Below are 24297 nucleotides of genomic sequence, written 5' to 3'. Positions count from 1 at the left end.
AAATAAAAATCAAAGGGTCTGTACTTTGCATGGATCCAAACCACTCCTTAGCTGCATTTTTTTGGGCAGCGAGCTGGGAAGTTTCTCATTTATCCAACTCTAATTGGAAGCTCTGAACCGGCGAGTATTCTCCATTTGCAAAATGCAAAGCATGAACAGTCTTGGTGGGAAGAGGTCAGCCTTGCTCTTGCTTCCCATTTCTTGGCTTGCCTGCTCATGCTAATCTGGAGATGCTGGGCAGGGAGGGGGCTGGATCAAATAGACACCGCAGCATCTTCTTATTCTCTGCACAGAGCTACAGGGGCTCTTCCTTCTCATCACACTGAAAGGCAGCATGCCTGCTTTATTTGCTAACCTCGAATTGTGCATTAACCTCAAACCACGTGTCGGTGTGAGCAAGGATGTCTGGAACCGACGTGAGCTGAGGTGTCTTCTCCTGCCTAACCCAGTGATCCTGGGATGCACTCATCCCCTTGGAAGGCACAGGGTGGGATCCAATCTTCCCCATGAGACCCTTAGGCAGGGCTGAAGTAGCACCCAGAGCCCATGCCCATGCTTGGACAAGGCAAATCCCAGCCTTCAGCCACTCTTCTGGCCATCAGACCTCCACGGGCATTGAAGGGGGAGGTCTGCATTCAGGGAGTGCAGGGAGGAGAGGAAGAACATGCACTGCAGCTGGCACTGCTACTCTCAGCTATTCCATAGCTGATGGCAATGGGCACCCAGCCCAGCCAGGTCCGCACATGCCTAAAGCAAATTCTCTTGCATGGTAAAATCTACCCTGAAGCCACTGCCTGCAAAGAAATGCTGGGCTTTAATCCCAACGGGCCTGATTTTCTGTGTGTTTGTAAAATAAATGATCTCTCTGTGCTTAGTCAAAGCAGTTATTAATGTTTTCATTTCTGAAGAGAAGCGTGGTGCAATTTCAATACCTGCTAGTTTTGAATAATGAATGCATAAAGAAGAAATAATCAACATTTGCTCGTTAGATGTAGGTAATGAGAAGGCAGGGCTACTTACGACCTGAGCTTGGATGGGAACCACCAAAAAGCTTCCCGATGAGCTGGAAACCCTCACCGAGCCCCAGACTTCTGCCTGTGGTCCAGGCATGGTGCTTGGTGGAGGTGAAGGATCATGGTGCTGATGAGCAGCAAGATGAGCCGCTCCATGCCACGCTCATCACGGTTCATTACAAAGGGACACGAATACCCTGGAAGAATCCTAACCTAATGAAAGTCTTATTTTCCAGAGTAACAGTTCATTACCGGCCCCGCTGTGCAGTCAAAACCCCTAAGGTGGAAAAAAAAAACCAGAAAGCGCAGGGCTGCTGGATGTGTCACAAAATCCTTGTGGGGTTGGACATTTACAATTCTGCTATATTTCTGCAGGAGGGAGGATGCTACTTGCTCTGAATCCTAGGGTTTTTTAGGAGTTTATGGGTTTTTTTTTTAGAATTCTATGGGTGTTTTAGGATGCTGTCCCCCTGTGGTGCTGCAAGGACCCTCACCTGGGGACAGGCAGTGTCTCTTGCCAGACAAGACAGCAGTGTCCGTATGCAGGTATCTGTGTGTCCTGGCACAGGAAAAGGCACCAGCAGCTTGGGAGCCCAGACTGAACCACGCAGACAATGTGGCAGGCTAAGCTGGGTGAGCTCCAGGGTGCAAGCACCTGAGCATCCTCCTTTTGCAGCTCCTCGAGGGATGCTGTGCTCTGCCCTCAGGAAGCAGGAGGGGGTCCTGACTGCAAAGGGAACTGCCCAGAGTTGTATGGGTAGGAAGAGGGGAGCACCAGCCTCCCCCAGAGCACACACAGCCCCAGCCCCCACGCTCCCCAGGACTGCCATTGCAAGCTGTGGTCCACGGACAACCTGCCAGCAGCCTGCAGAGACATGTCTGGTAAAGCAAATCTGTTCATCCTTGCTTCCAGCAGTAAAAGAAGGCAGAATATTGTCAGCCGTGCCTTTTTTTTCTCCCCATGTGTTCACAAAGAAATGCAAAACAGAGCAAGAGAGCCAACTGAGAGCTTCTCCTCACCATGGAAGGAGCTGCACCTCCCAGGGTCGTGGTGCTTCTGTCCCAGCCCAGCAGACCAATGTCTGCCTGTTATTTGGGGGTGCAGGAGCCAAAGAGCCGTAGTAGAGCAGCAGTATTAAGACTATGACTCTTCTTTGAACAATGGGAAGATGGCTCCTAACTTACCTGGGTCTGCAGCACCCAGTGGAACAGCCCCTGGCGAGCAGGAGGTCTGGATGTTGGCTCTGAAGTCGAAGCAGGAGATCCGAATTGCAGCCAGAAAGCAGCAGCTCCTTCACTCCTCTTCCTCACACACATCGGCTATTCCTGACAGCTTGGGCTGTTTAAGAAATGAGCACTAACCCACATGGAATTTTGCAGAATTACAGCTGTTTGCACCTCATCCAGGAGGGAAGAGGGCTTGTCTCTGCTAACAGCACTGACTGAAAGTCATGTACTGGGTCTCAAACTTGCCTACACTCTCTCTGTTATCAACAGGAGGAGAACCCTCCAGAGAACAGCTGAACCCATCTGCCATGGACACCTCTTCGGGCCAAGACTTCTGCAAGAAACTTGCTTCTGCATGGACTGCAGAGAGCAGCAAAACGAGCACACAACTAACCCTTACATGGCTGGTGAGGGGTGAGGTATCCTTGTCCGTATGTTTAAATACATCATTTCTTCTTGACATCCCTCCCAATTATTGGTAGCATCTCCTCCCAGCTTCTCTACCCAGAATATCTCTGGACTTGTCCATCGCTGTGATGGGGAAAGCACAGGGGTGGGTTTGCCACAACCCCATCCCATCTTACCCTCCCGCAGCACGCAGCTGTTTTGTCTCCTTCCCAATGTGGCCTATGGGCTAAGCCAAATAAAATGCAGCGTCCCCCATCTTCTCTCCCCTGGTGGCTTCAGAATGCCCAAAGGAATGCATGATGTAGTGAAACGAAAAGTCAACGTTCTCATCTCCACCTCCACTGTAGGCTCAAAGGGTGAACACAGCTCCCAGAAACCCAGCAAGCCACTCCTAGAGATCACATACAGTTCTTGGGAGGGAAGGGAATGCAAAGCCAGTCGGTCTATTTATAATATTTGCAGGTAATGGCATGCTAATACAATTCATTAACACTCAGACACTGCTCATTAGTGTCTTTTCACTTTCCTGTTGCAGGGCCCATATTTCTATTTTACACATAATCTGTTTTATTAAGCAGTTCCTTAATAGAAAGAAAAGTATTATCTTCCATGCAGATTTTGCTTAAATCCCTTTGAATTTAATTAGGCCCCAAAAGATTCCAGGAAGTCTGAGTACATATCTGGACTGCAGAAAACTCAGGTGTACTCCACCTGCAAAGCGTTTCATTTTTACTGATCACTGCTACGTGCTCCACCTTCTTTCTGCATGTGATGTCAGGCAATTATTCTGTATTTCAATTGCAGCTATCCTGGGAAAGCTTTTCTTTTCTTTCTTTCTTTCTTTCTTTCTTTCTTTCTTTTCTTTCTTTATTTTTTCATAATATCTCCCCATTGGCAAAACCCAATCATCAGCCTCTGCCAGGAGCTCTGCTCACAGGTCCCTTGGAAAATGAGACCAACCAAGCATGACCTCAAAGTCCTTCCCACTTGCTTTTCAGCATGCAGCATGAGCCCTCCAGGGCAATGGATGATCCTTTGGGCTAACCCCAACTAGGTGTTAGCATTGAAGAAGAGAATGGGATGGTTCTGGTAAAGCTCAGCATTCGCAGCATCTCACCTGGTGTGAGGCTGAACCAACCCAGGGTGTCCCAGGGCCATGGGAGGAGAACACAGTGTGGGTCCAATCTCACCACCCTTGCGTGATGCTCTTACCTTGTCCTGCCCTTGTCCTGAAAAGCCGAGATGCATCTCCAGCCCAGGACTTGTCTACTTACCATTTCCAAGGGCAAGGACTTGTTGGGGAAGTGATGGCTGGGAAGACTATAACACAAACTGAAGCCTCCTGGAGTTCTACTGTTGCACCCATGAAGTTAACAGACAGGAAGTTAAAAATTAATCAAAAGGTTGTTGGTTTTCTCTCTTTAGCAGCAGAGGTGCTCAAGAAACGTGTAGACACGGTAAAGAAGCACAGGGATATGGCACTCAGGGGCGTGGTTTAGTGGGCATGATGGTGATGGGCTGACAGTTGGACTTGACCTAGAGTTCCAACCTTAACAATTCTATGATTCCCCAAATCCTTGAGCTGCTGCATGGCTGCTCCCCTGTGCAATGTGGCATGCAAATGGGTCCCAGAGTCACACACAGAGCGCTCACTGCCCCTGGGCTTTGCACCACCATTGCCCATCACACGGCCTCTCTCCTAGAGAGCCGAGCAAGAATCACATTCCCCAGCAGCCTCACATCCTCTCGCTTCTGGATCTTCCCCTCCTGCCTGGGTGGAGGGCTCTGGAGCTGCCATTCCTCCTCATTACCATAAAGCAGTCAGCTGCGGATTGTTCTACATAATGCCGAGACCACAATTTCATCTGCAGCTTTAAACAAATGGGAAAGTGTTCTAAAATGTGGGCTTTTATTGAATTAAATATTAACATAAATACAAGGCTGAATGCAGTGCTGGATTATTAATTTTAATATTTAATCCAACCAGAAAGCTTATGGTTACGTTAGGGTGGTTTGTTTTCCTTCACCCAATTCATTTCCCCGTCAGCGCTGAAATGAAGTTTTCTTAATGAAGGAAAGTGATCAGGAAGGTGTGCTCTCGTGTTACAGAATATTAAGGGCTGGTGGCTGAGCGCATATAAATAAAGGGAAAGTGATAGCAATAGCAGTACCCTTGGGCTGGTATGGACAAGAATAGAAGGAATGCCATGAATAGGATGCACCGCTCAGAGGAGGCTCACAGTTTATTGGTACTTTTCCTTGGGTTAACACCAGGCAGAGCATGGCAGGCAGGAGGAGGAAGGACATCCTGACGTGCCAACACATCCTTCTGTTTCGTTCTTTAAGCTCTTAAGCTGCTATTTGAACGTTAGCTGTAAAACATTGAACCCATTAAGAAAAAAATAAAGAACCCTCCTTAACCCGGAGGGGACGGCTGGATGGATATCTCAGCCTGATGTGTTGCTGCTATAAACTCTGCCATTCCCCAGGGCAATGGGAAGAGGATCTATCTCAGTCAGGTCCTGCGAGTCCCCTGCCCAGCACTGCTGGGTGAAGGGGCAGAAAAGGCAGAAGAAATGCTTCAGCTGCTTGCTGAGACGTTGCAGGCTTCAGATTATTACCTGTCACCACCAACCCAACAAACACACCGACCTGCCAGCAGCAGCGTGCTGGGGAGCTGGAGATGAAAGGGTGCCAATGCAGAGAGACAAAGCCTGCCTCGGAAGCAGTGACACGGTGATTGTTGTTATTACTTATGATCACACATAATGACAGCACAGGAGAGCACTGTGGCCATTGGGAATCAATTCACAACTAGCCCCTCCTGGCCTAAGAGAAAGAAACAGTGACAAATGTCCAGAAACTTTGAGAGAAGCCAATAATGAGCACCATGAGTTCATGCCTTGATTGCATGCTGGACACGTGTTCATAATGGCATCTCTTGGTCCACGGTGGGATCTCACATAGTGGTGGAACATGACATAGGTAAGGGTGGTTGACACGGGTTCAGATTTGCATTTTGGTCAGATTTGCCAGGCAGACCACCAAGCTGTGCGGTGCTGAGGGGTAAGCCATGCTCACCCACCCATCCTGAGCCAGCCCCACAGCTCAGCACCCTCCTGCCCTGGAAAGGCAGCCACAGCTGGGACAGCAGGGCTGTGGCAATGGGACTGCGTGGGGGCTCACACAGCTGCCTGAATCTGGAGCAAGTTCAGGAAGCAAAAGGGACCCAGCTCAGGCCAAGATGGATGGACAGACATCCCACAAAGGCGGATGGACAGACACCCTACAAGCTACATGGGCACAGTATGTGGGTATGAGAGGGTTAAGCCCCGGCATGTCAATGGGGCTGGGGAGGCTGCATGGCCAGCTCAGCTCACGCAGGAGCAGCCACTGCCTGCTGCAGGGTATGTCAAGCTGAGCCATCAGAATGCACTCTGCAAACGAGCAGCACTGTGAGCTCTGTATTCCTCGCAGCCCTTCGCTGAGGATAAGCCAGAGCTGTAGTGGTATGCAGGTGGAGCAGCAGGTGTTGGGCACTGGGAGAGGCTCCTCTCTGCACCACTCCTTGTGGCATCTCCCCATGACGGGCTCAGCATTGCCAAAGGCCACCTTCAGCCTCCTCTTCCTCACCCTCAACCCCCCCCTCCCGCCCTCACAGCAGGCACAAGCAGTGCCGGTACTCACGATTACAAGCTCTGAGATGTTCTCCACCAACCCACGGCAGCTCAGAGATGCTCACTTCCATGGGACAAACTTCCTCCGCTCTGCAAAGCTGGTACCCACCACTCCTTTCCCAAGGGTTCTTCTTTCACGCAGGGAAAGCAAGAGCAAGCAGCAGCCTCCAGCCTGGCGTGGAGCAGAAGCAGGAGGCTCCTCGTCTTTGGGTGCACTAGGGGAGGTGGGAAGCTCTGCTCCAAGAGTTTTGTCCCTAAGACAGCCGTGCATGCCCAGGAGAGCCCAGGCTCGGCTCTCTCTTGGCACGGCTACCATCAGGCTGCAGAGATGCTGACTGCCACGAGAGGACACCATCCTACCTCCGACTTCCTCAGCTCTCAGCCCTCGGTAAAAATCTCCATAATAATATTACAGGGATGGAGTGGAACACACACGTCGGAGAGGAGAGCAAGAAAGAAACAATATGTTGATCATCCTGCTCTAGCCAGCGAGAGCGCTGCCCTGCCATTTATTTCTGCAGCAACTATCCCTTTAAATATACAAATGGCAGGGATATTAGGCTGTAATAGGCGGCCCAGGGATTAGTTTGAATACACTTCATCTGGTGGTTTGTGCGTGTGCGTGCGGGTGTGTGTTGGTTGACTTTAAAATGGAATAAACCACATTTAGCAGCTAGGTAGCTATGGAAACATAACCAAAATTGTTCTACCACCTTTCTGCCGCACTGCTTCCCGCAGCCCTGCAAACACTGTCAGGGGAGGGCTGAATATTGTTTCTTATAAATAATAGAATGTAAAGAGCTACAGAAAGAATCATTGAATTAGGATTGCGAAGTGGAGATGGTTCGGGGGGGGGGGAGGGGGAAAACTGCCCGGTAGATGCAATATTAGTTTCTGATGACTTAGCAGCGATAAGAGACTTAATTTTATTCTTTTGTATTTTTGCAGCTTGCAGAAAGATGCGGGGTGAGGAAATATATGTATTTTAGTCGTGTACTCGTGTGGAGGTGAGTATGTGTGTGTGTGTGTGTGTGTGTATAAACGCATGCACACAAACGCTGCCAGCTGCATCCTCACCAGCAGAAATACACCAACAGCAGTCAGCGTTTGGAAAGCACTCGCCTGCTGCCCCAGCCCACAGCTGGGCTCTGATCCCCCCCCTCCAACCCCACTTTCTTTCCCAAGCGAGGGGCTTGCAGCTGAAGGGGCCTCCCAAGATGCTGCTGAAATTGAGCAAGGGAGGCTGGGAACGGGGGTCAGCAGGACAAGGACAGGGGATAAGGTAGGATGTGCTGTCAAGGAAGCAAATGGCGACGTGGTTTTGGTCAGATGTGCCACCTCTTACTGACGGTCCAACACGGATGGGGTTTTTTGGGTGCTGTCCCAGTTCAGCATTACCAAATGTCAAGCAGAGCCAAGGCTGGGGTTTCTAAATAGCATCAGCACAGACACAGAGCAGATGCTTGTCCAGCTCCATGTCCAACTCCTCCAAGCCACCCAGGGCTTTCTTCCTCTCATCTTCTCCTCCAGATCTGTCCACTTCAGCTCAAGTTCTCGAGGTCCTGCTATGAAGTCCCTGTAACTCCTCTTCCATCTTCCCTTGGCCCCAAGACACGGCCACCAGAAGCAGGGGCAGCACCTCGGATGGGGATGCACTGTGGATGCACCCAGCAGCACAATGGCAGCCTGTTTTACTCTCCATTTCTTCCTCCGTAACTCCTAGAATGGCCACTGCCTTTGTGATCACTGCTGACGTTTCCAGAAACAGCCTGCCTTGCCTCCACAGCCTCCTTCCAGAGAGGCAATAGCTCATTGAGATGGTGCTGCTGTATGGGTACAGCCACTGCTGATTTTTCTCTATCTGCAGTTACCAACAATGAATTTCCTCTGCCATTTCATCACCTGCACGCTGCAATCCTTCGGCGTTTCTTCGCAGTCAGCTTTTGTTGGCACTGTCCTGAATAATGCTGTTGCCTTGCGAGTTTTGTTTCCATCTGCTCCCTTTGCCGGTGTTTGTGGGTCTGCTGAACAACAGGAGCCCTACCACGAGACTCTTGCCCACAGAGCAATTGGATTGCCCCTTCTCGCAGTCAGACTCATAGAATCACAGAATGGTTGGGTTGGAAGGGACCTTACAGCCCACCCAGTCCTACCCCTGCCATGGGCTGGCTGCCCCCCACCACCTCAGGCTGCCCAGGGCCCCATCCAGCCCAGCCCTCAGCGCCTCCGGTGATGGGGCACGCACCCATACCCTACATCAGATTTCCTTCTTCAGATATGGGATTTGCCAGAATGCCAGCTGCTCTATCCTGCCTTCTGGAGGAGCTTCATGGCCCCATCCCATCATCCTGAGGTTAGCAGCAGGCCCCTCTCCAGGCCTATGTGTTGTTGCTTTAACAATCAGAGGGATGGAAAAACAAAACCCTTTACTGTCTATTGTTAAACTTTACTGTCTAATGTTTTAATAAACAGTCAAGTTCTTCCTCTGATCGTTAAATCAGCAGTAAAGCAGTATGGAGACGGGTTTATGAGATCCTATCTGCATCACTAACATACAAATGTGAGGTCTTGGCAGCTGCGAGCAGCTACGCCCCATCACATGGCTTCTTGCCCGCTTCGAGGGCTGGATCTGCTGCGGCTTTGGAAGAGGTACAGCTCCTCCTGCCTGCTGGGAGACGGGCAGAGAGAGACCTCACAAGGGCCCTGCTCATCCTTCCCCACCAAACTCCACAACAGCGGGAAGAAATTGGTGCCGATGGGACAACTGCCCCATCCCCAGGAGGGGGACATCCTCCTTGAGTAATCAGACAGGGGACATCAGCCCAGAGTGGGACAGGGTGTATCCTGGTGTACGCCCTGCAGCAGCCATTCCGGCTCCATGCTCTGCAGCAGTCAAGCCAGGCTAACGCACTTGAGTGCCATACGGTTAGTGGCTAAATAAACTTCAACCCTTTGTTATCTCTGGGATGATTCGTGTTTGCCTGATAGCACTAACCCCCCTTTAATCTTTGTTTCTCCAAGCATCCCCAGCCTGCAGCCCTGCAGCTGCGCGCCGCGTGGCTCCGAGCGCAAGCAGCCACGGTGGTCTGTTGCATTCATCCCATGTAGAGCTCTCTTCTAAACACTTCCCAAAAAGTCTATGTCCGCCACTTCTCCTCCAAGAGGAATAATGATTGCCTTACCCATCTCCAAAGTAATTTTTAATAGATCACAGTTGTTGCATCAACTTTGATCACCAAAAGTGAGGTTTTATCTCCTTGGGGGTGGCTCTGTCAGCAATAGACACCAGGTTTCCTGCCTACAGCCATTTGTGGGCTGTTGCAACCATTTGTCCAGTCATAAAATTATTAGCACATTATCCCTGGGCAATGACTCGCCATTTTCTCTTTTTATTACTCAATAAACAGTTTGGAACCCAACCCCCCAGAGTGAGAATAGAAACTAACCTACTACTTACATGTCCACAAGCAATGCCGCAAAGAGAGAAGGTGTAGGAACACAGAAATGCTACAAAATACATATACATATATATATATATATATATATATATATATATATAAATAAATAAAAGAAGATGAGTATCTTGCACAATTTTTGTCATAATGAAAGCAAAATGTGGCTTAGGACATCTGCAGAGGAATGAGGGAATAGAGACAAAGCTTGGAGAAGGCCCACAGCAGAGGGCTGCTGGCACAAGATTTCCTCCCTAACAGCCCCAGCAGCACACACCCTGGTTTTCTATACGTAGCCCCAAGTGCCAACACTTCCTATTGAGCACGTCTGGGTGCCCGGAGAGCATTGGGAAAGAAAAATTCAGCACTTAGTTGACTCAGTGTAGCTGTATTAATTCCAGCTATATTATGGCTATTTATTTCCAGCAATGGCAAAAGGGGAAGGGGCTTTTGTGGTGGGAGGGGATCTTCTAAGTGAAAAAGAAATGCAGTTTATGGAGAGTGAAAACCGGTCCTAAATCCAAGTCTAACTGACTGAGAAACAACCTGGATGCTTTCTTTCCATTCATAAGCTTGTTAAAATTCCAGAAGTATGTATGTATAATCTTACATTCACTAAACAAATCTATTCCCCTTTTTTTGTTACAGCGTGACATCTTCTATTTCAAAGCTGACCTATTTTGAGGAGTAAGAAAATTAGCTGAATTCCCCAAAATCAAAACACTTAATTCTGGTTGAATAAAATATCAGGAGGTTTCTTTATGCCCTTTCTCCATAGAAGTACACTCCTCCTGGGGGGTTGGGGGGGGGAGGAGGGGGTGCTACCAGAATGGATTTTATTTATTCTTTTGAAGTCCAGTTCAGCCATAGAACAGGGGGGAAAAAAAAGCCTCCAGACAATCTGCACAGCAATGATTTCCAGCCTACATTCATGTTCAAAATCGTTCCCATGGATTTGGGATATAGGAATTTGAAGCGTAGGTAGGGGTTGATGAATCGAGTGATGGATTTTGCCTGTAGCAAAGGTTTTTTTTGGGGGGGTCAGTATCTAACGGAGAAGAACTGAGCACAGGCTACAGTGCCCTACTGGCTTCTCAGCATCGTCACTGCAGTTTGTTGGCAGCTTTGGAAATCAAGGTGAGTGGAGGCTTTGTATCACACGCCAGTCTGCCGGGCCAACCTCTGGATGAAGTCACTCACAGTGCAGGGGCAGCTTGTCAAAGTCATCCTTCTAACATTCTGAACACTTCCCCTGCCAGCATTTGATTAAAGAGATTTTTAATCAGCTCAAGACATCTTGCGCTATGGCTGACATTGGTGTGAGAGGGAATAAATAGCTCTCCACTGTCTCAAAATCCAAAGATACGTGTGAGAGGATCTGTGCAAGACTGCCTGTTGTTTTTGGAGATGCATATTAATAAGGATCACTCACTCTTTGGCAATACTTCCAGTCCACAAGAAGCAGCCCTTAATGTAGCTGGGAAAGGCCGTCTCACCGTTAGGTCTGGGCAAGCTGGCATGGCAGGAGGTTTTCCTTCTGATGCAGACCTCTTTTCTTTGGAGCCATCCTATGCCGCCCTCCTCCTCTGCAACAATGCCGGACTGGAGGAAAAAAATAAACCCATTTGCGTTATTATTCGCACATCTCAGAGCCTTTGCTCCAGGCTGCCCGCAGGCACAGTTGGCCAACTCAGTGCCTTCACCAGGTTTCCTTGACGATGTCTGAAATATTTTTCTTTCTGAAGCTGGACTCGGAAGCACAGATCCTGTCTGCACACCAACCCTTGCAAACCCGCTCCCCGTTTGAAGTCAGCTGCCTGAATGTGGGATGGAGCGAGAGCTGTGCAGCTTTCTGGTATGGCGGAGCACAAAGCTCAACTTCCAGAAACTTTTCACAAAGGGTTGTGTTGGGACTGCGCAGCGCAATCAGTGCATGAGCTGTTAACGTGGAACTCATGATTGCTCATAGCAATCACGGGGTCTGAAAACACAGCAGGATTCAAAGGAAGATCAGCCACTCACACAAGGTAACAAGGACATCTTAAAATGAGCAGCTATTGAATTGGGATTCAGAGCTAATTCATCCCAAAGGAAGGTTATTTGTTAACTGCCTCTTGAAGAGTTGCTGATAGAGCTGGAGGAAGGGTGACAATTCCTCTTCACAGCCACCCCCAAGGATTATTCTTTCTCATCTGGAATGAAAAATAAAGCTTCTTGAAGGTGGGGGACAGGGACTACAGGCAGCAGCATAGATGCTGCAGGATCACGTCACTGTCGCCTGAGTGAGACAGATTCTCCAGCCCCGGAATCCAGGGCTGACCTGAACTTGCTCTCATTGCCCAGCTCTTGAGGCTCACTAGCTCACCCTCTGCTCCATTTTCATCTCTCTTCCCTCCGCACAGCACTCTGAATTCAAAAGCTCTCTTTAGAAACAGATGGGTGGTATTCAGTCGCCAAAACACAAGGACCTCATTCTGATTGGGCTGTCCAAGGGTATTCCTCCCAGCTTGTTGCCACTCCAGATGGGCACCAGCATCCCAAGGATGCTCATCTGCACTGGCACCTACCGTACAGATGAGCCGTACCTGTGGCTGGTACCAACCACTGTGGATAGGTGCCTGCACTCCTAGCCCAGCTTTTGGGGGTGGCAGTGAAGAGGAATTGTCATCCTTTCTTCAGCTCTATCAGAAACTCTTCAAGAGATGGTTAACAAATGACCCTCACTTGGGATAAATTAGCCAAATAACGGGCGCTTGAAAGATAGAAGAGCCTCTTATTTAGGCAAGAGAGTGTTTATTCTCTAACTACTCCTACTGACAACGTTTGCTGACGGTGATTAAGATCACAATGAAAACATTGGACTGACAATGCCTGTATTCCTCACCAAGGCATGATCCGAAGGAGGAAGGCTAGGCTGTCCACCGCTCTCGTCTCTGCACCTGATAAGCCATGCACATGACACCAGGCTCCCAACACCAGAAGCAACACTGCATCCCACTGCAGCCACTCCCAGTTACTCACCTTTGAAGCCAAACGATCAGGCGTGGTGAGAGCAGCCTCACCAAGTCCAAAGGAAGATTTACCCACCTCACGTGTGCATGACAGTGCTCCATTCCCACTCCCTTGCTTTGACAAGAAAGTGATCATTGATCACTTGCTTGGCCCTTCAGTCGGCCAGTTCCAGAAGTCAGAAATATCACAAATACATCAGCCCTTACTTCTTTCCTCTACATTCCTTGCAGTATTTCCTACTATTTCCCTTAACGTCTCAGTGAGACACACCTGTGCCCTGCTTACCTCCAGGCGCATGCAGTCAGAACGTTTCCACATGGGCACTATTTCACCATCTTGCAGAGGAAAGTTTCCTCCTGAGGATGACGGAGCCAGTCAAACGAAGTAAGTCCCCTAAAAGATCGATGATATAATGGCGAGAAGGAGAGCTTCAATTCTCTGGGCGATTGTGAAAGAGTCGGGAATCAGTGATTGAGAAGCAGGGCTGTATCCTCCTTGCCAGGTGGGTCACACTCCTCAGCCAAACTACCAGCCCCATCCAGAAAGCATTGAGCATCTTTTTAAACCATCCATTCTAACCATCCAATTGCCCTACCAGACAGAAATAATTTAACACCCTACAACCTCACGTGAGGGGATCACGGTGTGTATAAGGCACTGCCACGGGAGGCACAGAGCCCCAGAGCTCCGCTCCAGAGGCAGCGAGGCAACTCTGAAAGGGAGAAAAGACAGAAATGAGGCTGAGAGCAGCAAAATAAATCAGTGACAGAGTTTCACAAAAAGACAAATGAAGTTGAAACCCGTCCTTGTTTATTTTAATGTTTGGAATGTTTCCGAGGTGATTTATGCCCCCACTTGAATGTATTTTTCTCCCTTTGTCTTTCTCTCTCCCCTCTTTCATTTTCTGGGTTTTTTTTTTTTTAACAGAAAAAAATATATTTGAGAGTTAATTGGATTTCCAGGCTTTGCAGCCAGACACTGTAATTGATCTCTGAAGAGATGGATTTGTCAGTTGGCAGGGCATGCATTTGACAACATGAGAGGAAAGGAATGAAGAACTCCCCCTGCACGCAGAGCCAAGGTGTGTTCCCATGGCCGAGCCCCTTGGCACTGCCCCAACCTCTGCCATTGCTGCCCCATTTTTCTATCTTTGCCCCATATTTCCCAGTCAACTTGTGACTTTGGGCCCTTTCAGGTAAGATAGACGTGAGATCTGAACAAGGCAATCCCTTTCCTTAGAGCTGTGTCTCAGTGGGTGTACCTTGGCTTCTGTGCCATCCCAGCTCCTTGAAGTTCCAGCAAAAACACACGTTTGCCTTCACCCAAGACATGGCATACTCCTTGCTTTCCCATTCCCTCTCCATGCCTTGCAAGTCCATTATTTCCAAAGCATGGATGCATCGACCAAGAGTCCCCACAGCTCTAGCTCCTGCCACCACCCTGCTCTGCTCCTCACCCCAGCCTCAACCCTCAACCCATCTCTGCTCTCACCAGGCAGCACCTTCAGTCGGTCCCCTGGAGCTTCTTGTCACGGCAGACTGGTTCAGAGGAGGCACTGAGTTGGAGGACAGGAGCGGAGTGCGCCCAACTGCTTCTAGCCATGCTTCCCATTTCACCCAGGCAGTTTCCAAGCATCCCTACCAAGCCATGCTCACGCTGACTAGCAGCACAGCAAACCTTTGGCCATGCCTAGTGTGTTCAGATCATGAGGATCATGAAATCCCCAAAGTTTGGGCTTGAGAATACGCTCCAAATAGCTGAGCTGGCCATATACACAGAATCACAGTGACATCTCCCACTTCCCACCAAGCCTCTGTGAGCAAGGAGGGGTTACTTCTCTGTTGTATGTAGCAGAGAAATTAAAATTCTGGTCTCATCTTAGCTACTGCAAGAGGCCTGATCCTGCTGCTCTGAACAGAGCTCTATTGGAGGCTGCTGCTTTTTAAGGTTCCTCACTCAAACCTGTCATGGCCACGTGCTCTCTGCTGCCCATCTCCACAGCAGATGGAGAGCAGCCGTTCCCGACAGACTGCAGCAAGCTCCAGTGCTCCCGTGGGGAATTCAAGTTTGCGCAGATCTCTGCAGGTGATTCCACATGGGAACTCTGCACAAGACAAGCACGGGAAAAAACTTCAAGAGTCGTTGCAGAGTGGGAAAGAAAGGCATTTCTGGGAGCGTGCTTGGCAGGGTGAGTTCTGGTTTCCCCAGCAGAGCATCCTTCTCCCATCACAAAGGTATGCACTCAAGCCCCAGTTGGATTTGGTTATCTAGTAGACTGGCACCTCCCAGGGGGAAAGCTCTCTGCAAATTTTGTCCCATTCATGCAAGACTCATTTCACATTTGGCTGTGGATGCCCCATCCCTGGAGGCATTCAAGGTCAGGCTGGATGTGGCTCTGGGCAGCCTGGTCTGGTGGTTGGTGACCATGCACATAGCAGCGGGGTTGAAACTAGATGATCATTGTGGTCCTTTTCAACACAGGCCATTCTATGATTCTATGATCTATCCCAAATCCCAAGCCACTGGTACAGCTCCCAAGGAGCCAGTGAAAAATCATCAGTCTTTCTGAGCCAGAGACCCCTTACTGTTTGCAAGCGAGCAAAAGGAAGGCACCACATTCCCACTCACCTGCCAGCTTGCCCAGGGGACGAGGCACTGCGGTCCTTTTATCTGTTACAGCCCCGTCTGAAAAGCCTGGCAGAGCCTGCTCCAGTGTGAGTTAGTTGCACCGTGCTGATGTTTTGCTGCTAGAAGCAGCCCTATAATAATTGACCCAGCTTTTCTGTGCTTCTGACACCACCTGGCACGGCCTGGCAGAAGGAAACACTGCGTTTGCACAATGCATAATTAAATACGGAGCTAACTTCCACGGGAAGCTGCAGTGGCCAAGAATTTGTGACATTTCGGAGGGGAAGCAGGCATGCGTGTGGATAACAAGAATAGCCAGAGTAACGACAGCTAAATACCAACGTGCCTGTTGACAGTGCTATTGATATGGCAGGCAGCCTCCTGTTATTGGAGATGATAAGCACATCTACCATGTGATGGATCTGCCTTCTGCTGCACCTCCCATTGCAACGGCTGCTTGTGGCATTGCTTGGAGAGGTCAGAGCTGTGCGGGCACTGCAGATCCCCTCTTCTAGTGTTTTTTTCTTTCTCTAGTGCATGTGTTGAAAATATTACACAGCTTTGTTTTGCTGTTGCTTGCACTGGATATAAAACTCTGTGCAATGGGAGTGTTCCAGAATTGCAAACCTTGTTTATAGGCAGGAATATTGCTTTGTGCAGGTGTAAGGTATCACTCACGGCAGCAATACAGCTCCTACACACTGTGACAAGGAAGCAGCTCGCAAACGGTCACGCAAAGGAAAACATCTGTTACAAGCTAGCAGGTACACAGATCATCAGCAAATTGCACAGCTTGCGCCTGATTTTCCCCTTGCTTTGTTTCGCAGCTTGCAGCAGTGCAGCTCAGAAGCAGAGGGGACGTGGTGAGCACTGCTGGGGCCATGCAGCCCCAGGGCCAGTGCCTGCAGATGTGCGTTGAGCCACTTCTATTTACCTCGGGTGCACTTCTTTTTGCCTCCACCTTGCACACAGCAGACTTCCTGATCGAGGCTGGACCTTCCCATCTGCTCTGTGTTATGGAGCTTAGATCAGGAAACAGCAGGATTCTGTTTCCATCAGACAGGATCTCTGGTTGATCTCCAGCCAGCCTCAGCACCCAGCTGTGCTTCCCATCATTGCATGCAATGGTCAGAAAGGAGGATCCCCCTGTGCCCTCCTGACCGCCCACTGCCCACGCTCCCACCCATCTAGATGGCCTCAGACAGCTCGGACAGTCCCCAGCATTGGTTGTGATCAAATCCCTCCTCCTGCTCAGCCTTCACATCCTTGCCCCACGGAAAGCTCTTGCTCTATCCTCTATCCCGTCCCCGAAGGTGCTCAAGGCCAGGCTGGATGGGGCCCTGGGCAGCCTGGTCTAGCATTAGATATGGAGGTTGGTGGCCCAGCCTGCAGCAGGGGGGCTGGAGCTTCATGATCCTTGGGGTCCCTTCCAACCCAAGCCATTCTATGATATGTTCTGCTCCCACCCAAGGAAATCCTCCCTCCCTCCGTCAGAGTGCCAAGGGTTTAACTTCACATCTTCTTTCTATATATGTATATGATCTTTTCCCCTTCAGCAAAGCAAAGAGGGGGCAGGAGAGGAGCCATCCCCGGTCCCACCGTTCCATCACCTGCTATGAATTGTATGATCCTGGAGCTTCTGCTCCCACCAGCTCTCTGTCAGACACATCAATGCCTCTGGCACGTGATTTGTCATGTCAGAGGAGTTCACCACTTCTGGCACCGAGCAACACAACTTATTAAGTCTCAGACACACACCTTAGCGATCGATGGGAATTTCAACTGCGACTTCATTGAGAAAAGGATCAAACCGTTTAAAATCCCATCCCTCAAACAGAGTGGTCTTGCACTCTGCAGGAGCCCAGAGTAAACACTGGGGCTTCATGAGCATCTGCTTCGTGGTGGGGAGGGGGGCAGGGGTCACCGCACACAGTCTGGAGAGACCCTTTGTGAGGCACCATGCAATCCCTGTCACCCAAAATTGGGGTCACGGATGGTGAGCTCAGACTGGAACTGGCTCAGAGGAAGGCTATCTGGAGCAGCAGAGCAAAGGTGGCCTTTTTACAAGAGTCAGCTGCCGGGAGAGCCCAACTTGTTAGTCTAAGAAAATGAAGGTGGAGAGGTGATAAAATTGTTCTCTCTCCATGTATCAGGGGGTTTAACATGAAGGAAGAGAAAGTGTTGTTTAAGGTGAAAGGACAACATCAGCAAAAGGTCACAAACCGTCCATGAATAAATTCAGGTGAGAAACTAGAATGAGGTGTTTTACTGTCCAAACAATTAGGGGGAAAGCCAATGCAATAAGAAAGGCTTTTTCAGCCTAGGGAAGGGGCGAGAAGCTTCGCTGTCTGCAATAGCAGGGAGAAGGACCTGATGGCCTGGGGGTTCTGCAGAAGCAGTGCTTCTGCTTTTAAAACAGCACCGCTGTAGCCATGCAGAGCAAGGAGGGCAGAGAGACGAGGTGTGCTGGGAGCAACAATCCATTTGTACAAGGTCAACCGATTTAATTGCAAAAACGTGACGAGTTTGAGACTTGGGTACGAAACAGAGCACTAAAGATCAAGGCGAACATAAATCAAAAGACTGTGATAATTCACAGGAGCCTAAGGGCTGGATTCCACCCCTGCAATGAGTGTTGGGGCAAGAGAGGGCAGCTTGGAGCAAACACCAGCAGAAAGTGCCCACTGCCAAGCCAGCACCAGCTGTACTGCTGCAGCCCCTGGAAATCCATATAGAAAATCATTAAACAATTACAACCTCTATTGGAAGAAGATCATCCTTGGAAGATGCTTCTCCAGAAGCCGCTGCTCTCCCTGACTCATTGTAATAATGGTCAGAAGGTCATGTCGTAGATCAACAAACATTAAACAGTGAGAACAAAGCAAATCAGGGGAGCAAAATGAGCCAATACCACACCACCAACAACAGCTCCACGCCAGCGTAGAGCTGGGCACCATGTCATGTGGAACGTCCACCACAACGTGCTGCTCTCACCAAAGGCAGGCGCCCCATTAAACAACCACTCAGCATCAGCTCAGCAGCCTCGGAGAGGAAACAATCACAGAATCATAGAATGGCTTGGGTTGGAAGGGACCTCAAGGATCACCAAGTTCCCACCTCCAACCGCCACAGGCAGGGCCGCCAACTTCCACATTTAATACCAGACCAGGCTGCCCAGGGCTCCATTCAACCTGACCTTGAACACCTCCAGGGATGGGGCATCCACAACCTCTCTGGGCAGCCTGTTCCAGCAACTCACCACTCCCTTGGTAAAGAACTTCCCCTTGATATCCCACCTAAATCTTCCCTCCTTCAACTTCAAACCACGCGCCTGAAAAAGTCACCCAGCCAAGAAGGTAAGGACTAATGAATGGGTTGATTTAACACATGGTTTTATCGCTCCCTACTGACAGAAGCCTCTCTCATTTGGAAGGTGCTTAAGCACCTGATTTTGGTTAGGCTTAAGTATCTTTCCAAAGCTGGCCCTTCGTGCAGAACTAAGATAATCCATGAAGACACAGCAACTCGCTCGCCTGTGCTAAATCAATCTCACTGTTATTTTATTCGGCGTAAAAAAAGTTCCCAGGGATCACATTTCTACCAGAACTTGTTAACAATTTATAACTATCACCTTAATTATTAAAAACAAACAATGGGAAAGAAAAATCATTAAATTAATCCCTGATCCGGAATCCCAGAAGAGAAAATGAATTATTTTTCAGGACTGCAAGAATTAGAGGCCAACCCTCCAGATCGTGCAGGAACACGAAGAGCAAGCATACCCATCCTCTGCCAGACAGCATCCAAGGCTGCTGAAGGAAAGGGGTTTTTTTGTACTGCTTTGAAGCTCTTTGCTGTCATTCTCCAAGGAGCCTGGCAACAACATTGTGATAGAGCAAGGCTGAGCCTTTCAAGCTTTCAGAGTTATTTCCAAGAGAGCATGGGCTGAGCTGAGCACTGCAGCTGGTGTATGGGAGCTGCTGGCTGTAGCACGGTGAGGTCATCCTGAGCGTGGTGAGCAGAAGCTCCAACCCAGGACCACCACCTGCATCCAGGACCACCACCTGCACCCAGCACCACCACCTGCTGCCCCCAGACTTCTGGTACAAGCATGGCTCCAAGCCCACAGACTTATCAGGTGTGGGGTTCTTTTCTTGTGTACACACAAGTAATTGCAGGTGATAGCGGGTCTGAGGCAGGTATGAAGGATAGGGGAAAAAGACATGCTGCCCAGCTAACTGCATGCATGCACGGTGCTGGACCGGGATGCTGTTGGGTGAGGCGTGGAAAATTCAGGACTTTTTCCCACCTGGCTGAAGGAAACATCCTTCTCCTTCATCAGCTGAGATCACTGACCTCCTAACCACACCACCAACCCCTCCCGGCCATCCCCACCAGCGCCAGCATCTCCTCCCCCTGCACCAGCGCTGACCTTCCCACCATTGAGCCCTCCGTCGCGGTCCAGCTGGGGCTGCCACATCTCCACCCAACACAAATCAATGGGGGGCCATCACCTCGCTGGGGTGAGGACGGGAAGCGAGCGTCCCAGCGGGCTGCCAAAGCCACTTCCTCGGCCACGCTGCCGTGATCTGGGCAGGCAGGCACAGGGAAAGCTGGTGGAAAACTTGGGCAGGGGGGCGGGAAATGGGGGCCTTCGCTTTTCAGGCTGTTAACTGTAATTAGCCTGGTTTCTGAGATGTAATTATCTCGCAATCTCAAAGCAAACACCCCGGAGGAAATTGCACAGTTAAAGACAGCGTGGCATTAAAAATAAATTATGAAGAGTCCTGCCCGCTATTGCTACGGATCTGTCAGCATTTTCTCTCTAAAAGCCCCTGCTTCGGGGAGCTGGAACCATCCAGCTGTGACTTTCCATGCCAAACTGTCTGCCTAGATGTAGGATCGTGCCACGTCCCTGTTATGATGCAGAAATTAAAAACAACAGCCCCCCCCCCGCCCCAATTGGGAGAGCATTCAGCTTTGTCACAGTCCAATTACAAAACCACTGCGCTTTGGGGGTGGGGAGGTTGCTTTGTTTGGGTTGTTGTTTTGTTTTTTTTTTTTCCCCCAGAGGAATTAAATTCTACAGGCTATTTAATACAGCGCACGAACAAAATGCGCTGGGTGTTTGGAAACAAGTCAGCTGCTAACAGATCACAATACTCCTCTTCTCCTTGCAGAAAGAGCTCCCAAACACACTCTCGCTGCCCTTTTTGTTGCTGTTGGAGTGATTTCCAGAATGAGGATGGTGCTTCATGCCCGAACTGCCATGCCAGGACTCACCTCGGGAGGTTGGTTTAGTGGGAGTAGATCTCTCCTGCAGCTCAGGGCTCATCCTTCACTTGGAGGACTCCCTGTGAGGCTCCAGACCATAGAGCTTGGCCTCTGGCTTCATGCAAGCCACCATTCTGCAATGTCCGGCTGGAGAAGAGATGCAGGAAGGAAGGGAGAACTGTCTTTAAAAGCAGTAAGGGACACACCATGACACCTCCTCAACATCTGCAGGGAGATGAAACTAGATGGACTAGACGGCCTTCAGAGGTCCCTTCCAACTCTAAGGATTCTATGAAACACACAACCATCTCCAAACCATCACGCTCATTACACTTCACACATGCTGCCAGAGCTGAGGAGGTTAAGGAATTCCCAGCTGTGTGAGCCCACGAGAGCCCAACAGTACACCATCCAAGGTCACAGAATCACACAATGGTTTGGGTTGGAAGGAACCTTAAGGGCCATCTAGTTTCAACCCACCCTCCATGGGCAGGGCTGTCAAACACTAGATCAGGCTGCCTAGGACTCCTGATGGAGAAGATCCCAAAAGATCACAGCCTTGCCTTTCAGCAGAAATACCATTTCCCTGTGGGCTCCTGCAGGTGGGCTCCTCCAGAGCACTGCCCAGTGCAGTGGATAATTAACAGGTGCTTCTGGAGTGCAAGATACAACTGCCACAGGGCTTCCTGCAGCTCTAGCAGCACTGAGCCCCACTTAGTTAAATCTCTCTTACTTCCTACGGTATGAATCAATCCCACCATCTCTCCTCTCCACACATCTCATCGCTCACAGGATGCAAAGAAGAATCCTGGAGAGCCCATTAAAAGCCACTCGACTGGAAAATAGTTTCTGGCCTAATTCTAGCACCAGGGTCTTAGCTGGGGAGAGAAATCTGACAGCAAGAGCGCGCCTGTGGGGAGGAGAAGGCATAGCTGTTAACTACTTCACCAATCTAATGTATAGCACTCTCCAAGAGCAATTAATAATTAATATTCGTAGCCTGCTTAAATCTGTTGACTCCGTAAACCACAGCCTCTCACTTAAAGGACTCTTGGAATGCTGAGACAAACTGAAGAACATCCCCCATGGAGAGACTCCGCATAAACAGCTCCTCAGCCCTAGTTTTAATCCCTCTGCTTCTCTTTAGAGGGATTCTGCTTCTCTTCTCTTTATCTTGTTTAATTAAGGATAATTTCCTAGGAACAGCTCTTACAGAGGTGGATGGAAAGTCCAGCGTGACAGGAGCTGGGTCTCTGCTCCCTGCGATGCTATACCAGTGCTATAACGGGAGTAGTAAGGCACTGGGTTGGTACAGGATGCTGAAGTCACTAAGTCCAATGCCCCTCAAAGGATACGTTCAGATGTTCCCAGGCCACACACACATAGCAGAGCAAAGCTTTGCAGGACAACAGGGGAAGCTCTGTAGCACTGGTTACCCTACAGATGGACAAACGCTGCCGACAGATGGTAGTCTTGTCTCCTTTCAGGCACCTGGGATTATCAGCCAAGGTAGATTATCAGATTTAAGGGTTTGTAAATAGATTTATCAGATTCTGGAGTTGGGCTTATTGCCTCAAAGATGAGCGAGCACTTTCTGAAGACCAAAATGAATCACTAGAGCATTGCAGCTCAATTTGCAGAAGCTCCAAGCCTACCGAAGCTCCAGCTTTTGCCCTCTTTTACAATGGCCAAGCAATTCCAGTGGAGAACACTGAAGCTCTGCCCACGTCCCTCGGTAATGGCTGACTCATATTAAGATGAAAGAAAGGCCACTAGCCCTCCCTTATTATTCCATAGTAAATGTTCAGCACAGCTCCATGCCTGCTCTCCACCAGCACCCAGACTCACTGCAAATCCTGTACCACAATGGGAGATCACAGACATGCAAAGTAAATGCACGGAACTGGAAAGGTTAAAGGCAGCAAACCTCCATTCACCGCCACCATTCCAAAGAATCCTCCCTCCTATGCCATTACCCCTAATCCAGTTTGTCCTCATTCATAGCTGCAAATGTAAAGCAGTTTCTCCAGCTCTCACCATTGTCACCATCTTAATCTGAGTTTCAGCCACCAAAAGATGCCTGATGTCTAGGCACAAGGTCGCAGTACCTGTGAGGTCAGGGTCGTATCAGCTCACAGCGTAGGGCTGCATATCAGCAGCATGCTGATGAAACCAGGCTACAAGGCTTAGTAAGCTGCTACAGGAAACACACACTGCAAGGCAGAGAGGAGGAATGGAGTAGAACAGGTTTTCTTGATGGGAACCATAAGTACTGAGGATCTGATTGCCTTCTATAGATGTCCCAAACCAGAAGAGTGCTATGATTCCGGCCAAGAATTAGGCACCTTTCTGAATCTGGGCTATCCGATCACCCAGATTGCCCTAATTTTGTCTCAGGGGCTGAGCTGAAGCAGAGTTCACCTTTTCTTTTGACTAGACACAAGACTTGGAGATCTTACTATCTTTTACATATTACATGTTGGGGTAATTGAATATACAGACATACGACGTGTGCTGTCGCAGATTTGGGTCTTTCCTTGTATGTGTGTCTTATTTGCTCTCTTGTAACCCAAGTTTGGTAAAACACGAAAAGTTCTTCTTTCATTACAAGCAACATCATCCTCTTATCTGTATTATGAATTATATTTAATCACTGCCACGGTTTAATCTGGTGATGTTTTTCTAAGATACACAAAAGTTTAAATCAGTAAGTCACACATGTAATTTTCTACCTTATTTTCCACATAAACTCTACTATTTAGTTTAATCAGCATTCAACAAATACAATTCTATTGAAAATTGTTTTTCTTTCAGAAGTAGAACCGAGAAAGGCCTGCTAGCTAGCATTTAAGTGAGATATCAGGGAACAGTTATACCACTCTCTTTGAATTAATAATTTGTATTTAGAAAGGAGGAAAAAAAAATGCCTATATTTTTCCCTTGCTTGCTATATAAGCTAAGGACAACCAGTGTGATTCCTTGGTTAACCTGGCAGTACGGAACCAAGCCTCATCAGGACGAACCATGGAAGAATGTCACAGTTCCAAACATCAGCACGTGGGGGAAAACAAACAAACCTTTCTTCCTATTTGCCTCCGTGTTTGTGCATATTGTCTTTACACACTAAGCAAATCAGATCTTTCCTCTGGGGTCTCACAGTGAGTTAGATAACCAACAGCTCTGGTTCCCCCAAGTATAATAAAATACTTTTTTTTTCCTTTTTACCAAAATGAGAACAAACCACAGTCTGACTTTGTATGAAACACATTATTCCAAATCAAACTGCTTCGTGTGGTCACCAGGTACCTGTAAATATTTTTGGTAGATTTCAAGAAAAGGATACACGTGACTTGAAATCTGAAGTTCTCCATTTTCGTTGGAACATGAACTGGAAGGCTTCTGGATTACAAATCTCCTTCCTCTTCCCTCCTCTGAAATGGGCAAAACCTAAAAGAATTTCTGAACGTTTCAGGGTTGCTAGATTTTGGGAGGCAGCCCACAGCAGTACCGTCATTGAAAGACAACCCACCCAGCTTGCCTATTTTCAGTTTATGAAAGGAAACCTGGCGGGTCCATAATATCTGCCAGGGCTTCCAACTGCTAATG

The 24297-nt window shown here is 49.0% G+C and overlaps 1 long non-coding RNA gene across 5 annotated transcripts in view; it reads right to left on the bottom strand.

The window, feature by feature from the left end:
• The window catches only part of LOC101749477, a 50319-nt gene that overhangs the window by 20054 nt on the left and 5968 nt on the right, over positions 1–24297 (bottom strand). For 3 of the 5 annotated variants that reach the window (XR_006930844.1, XR_005862207.2, XR_005862212.2), the window contains 4 exons: positions 21905–24138; positions 20701–20838; positions 13075–13182; positions 6336–11379 (listed from right to left, as the gene is read on the bottom strand). This is a non-coding gene — a long non-coding RNA (uncharacterized LOC101749477). The remainder of the gene's footprint in view (positions 1–6335; positions 11380–13074; positions 13183–20700; positions 20839–21904; positions 24139–24297) is intronic. The other 2 variants (XR_005862208.2, XR_005862217.2) reach the window with 2 other exon arrangements.

The sequence above is a fragment of the Gallus gallus genome, chromosome 9 (assembly GCF_016699485.2).
Source record: "Gallus gallus isolate bGalGal1 chromosome 9, bGalGal1.mat.broiler.GRCg7b, whole genome shotgun sequence".
Taxonomy (NCBI): Eukaryota; Metazoa; Chordata; class Aves; order Galliformes; family Phasianidae; genus Gallus; species Gallus gallus.
Note: the sequence above shows the minus strand (reverse complement) of the source record. Positions and strands in the feature narration are given on the sequence as shown.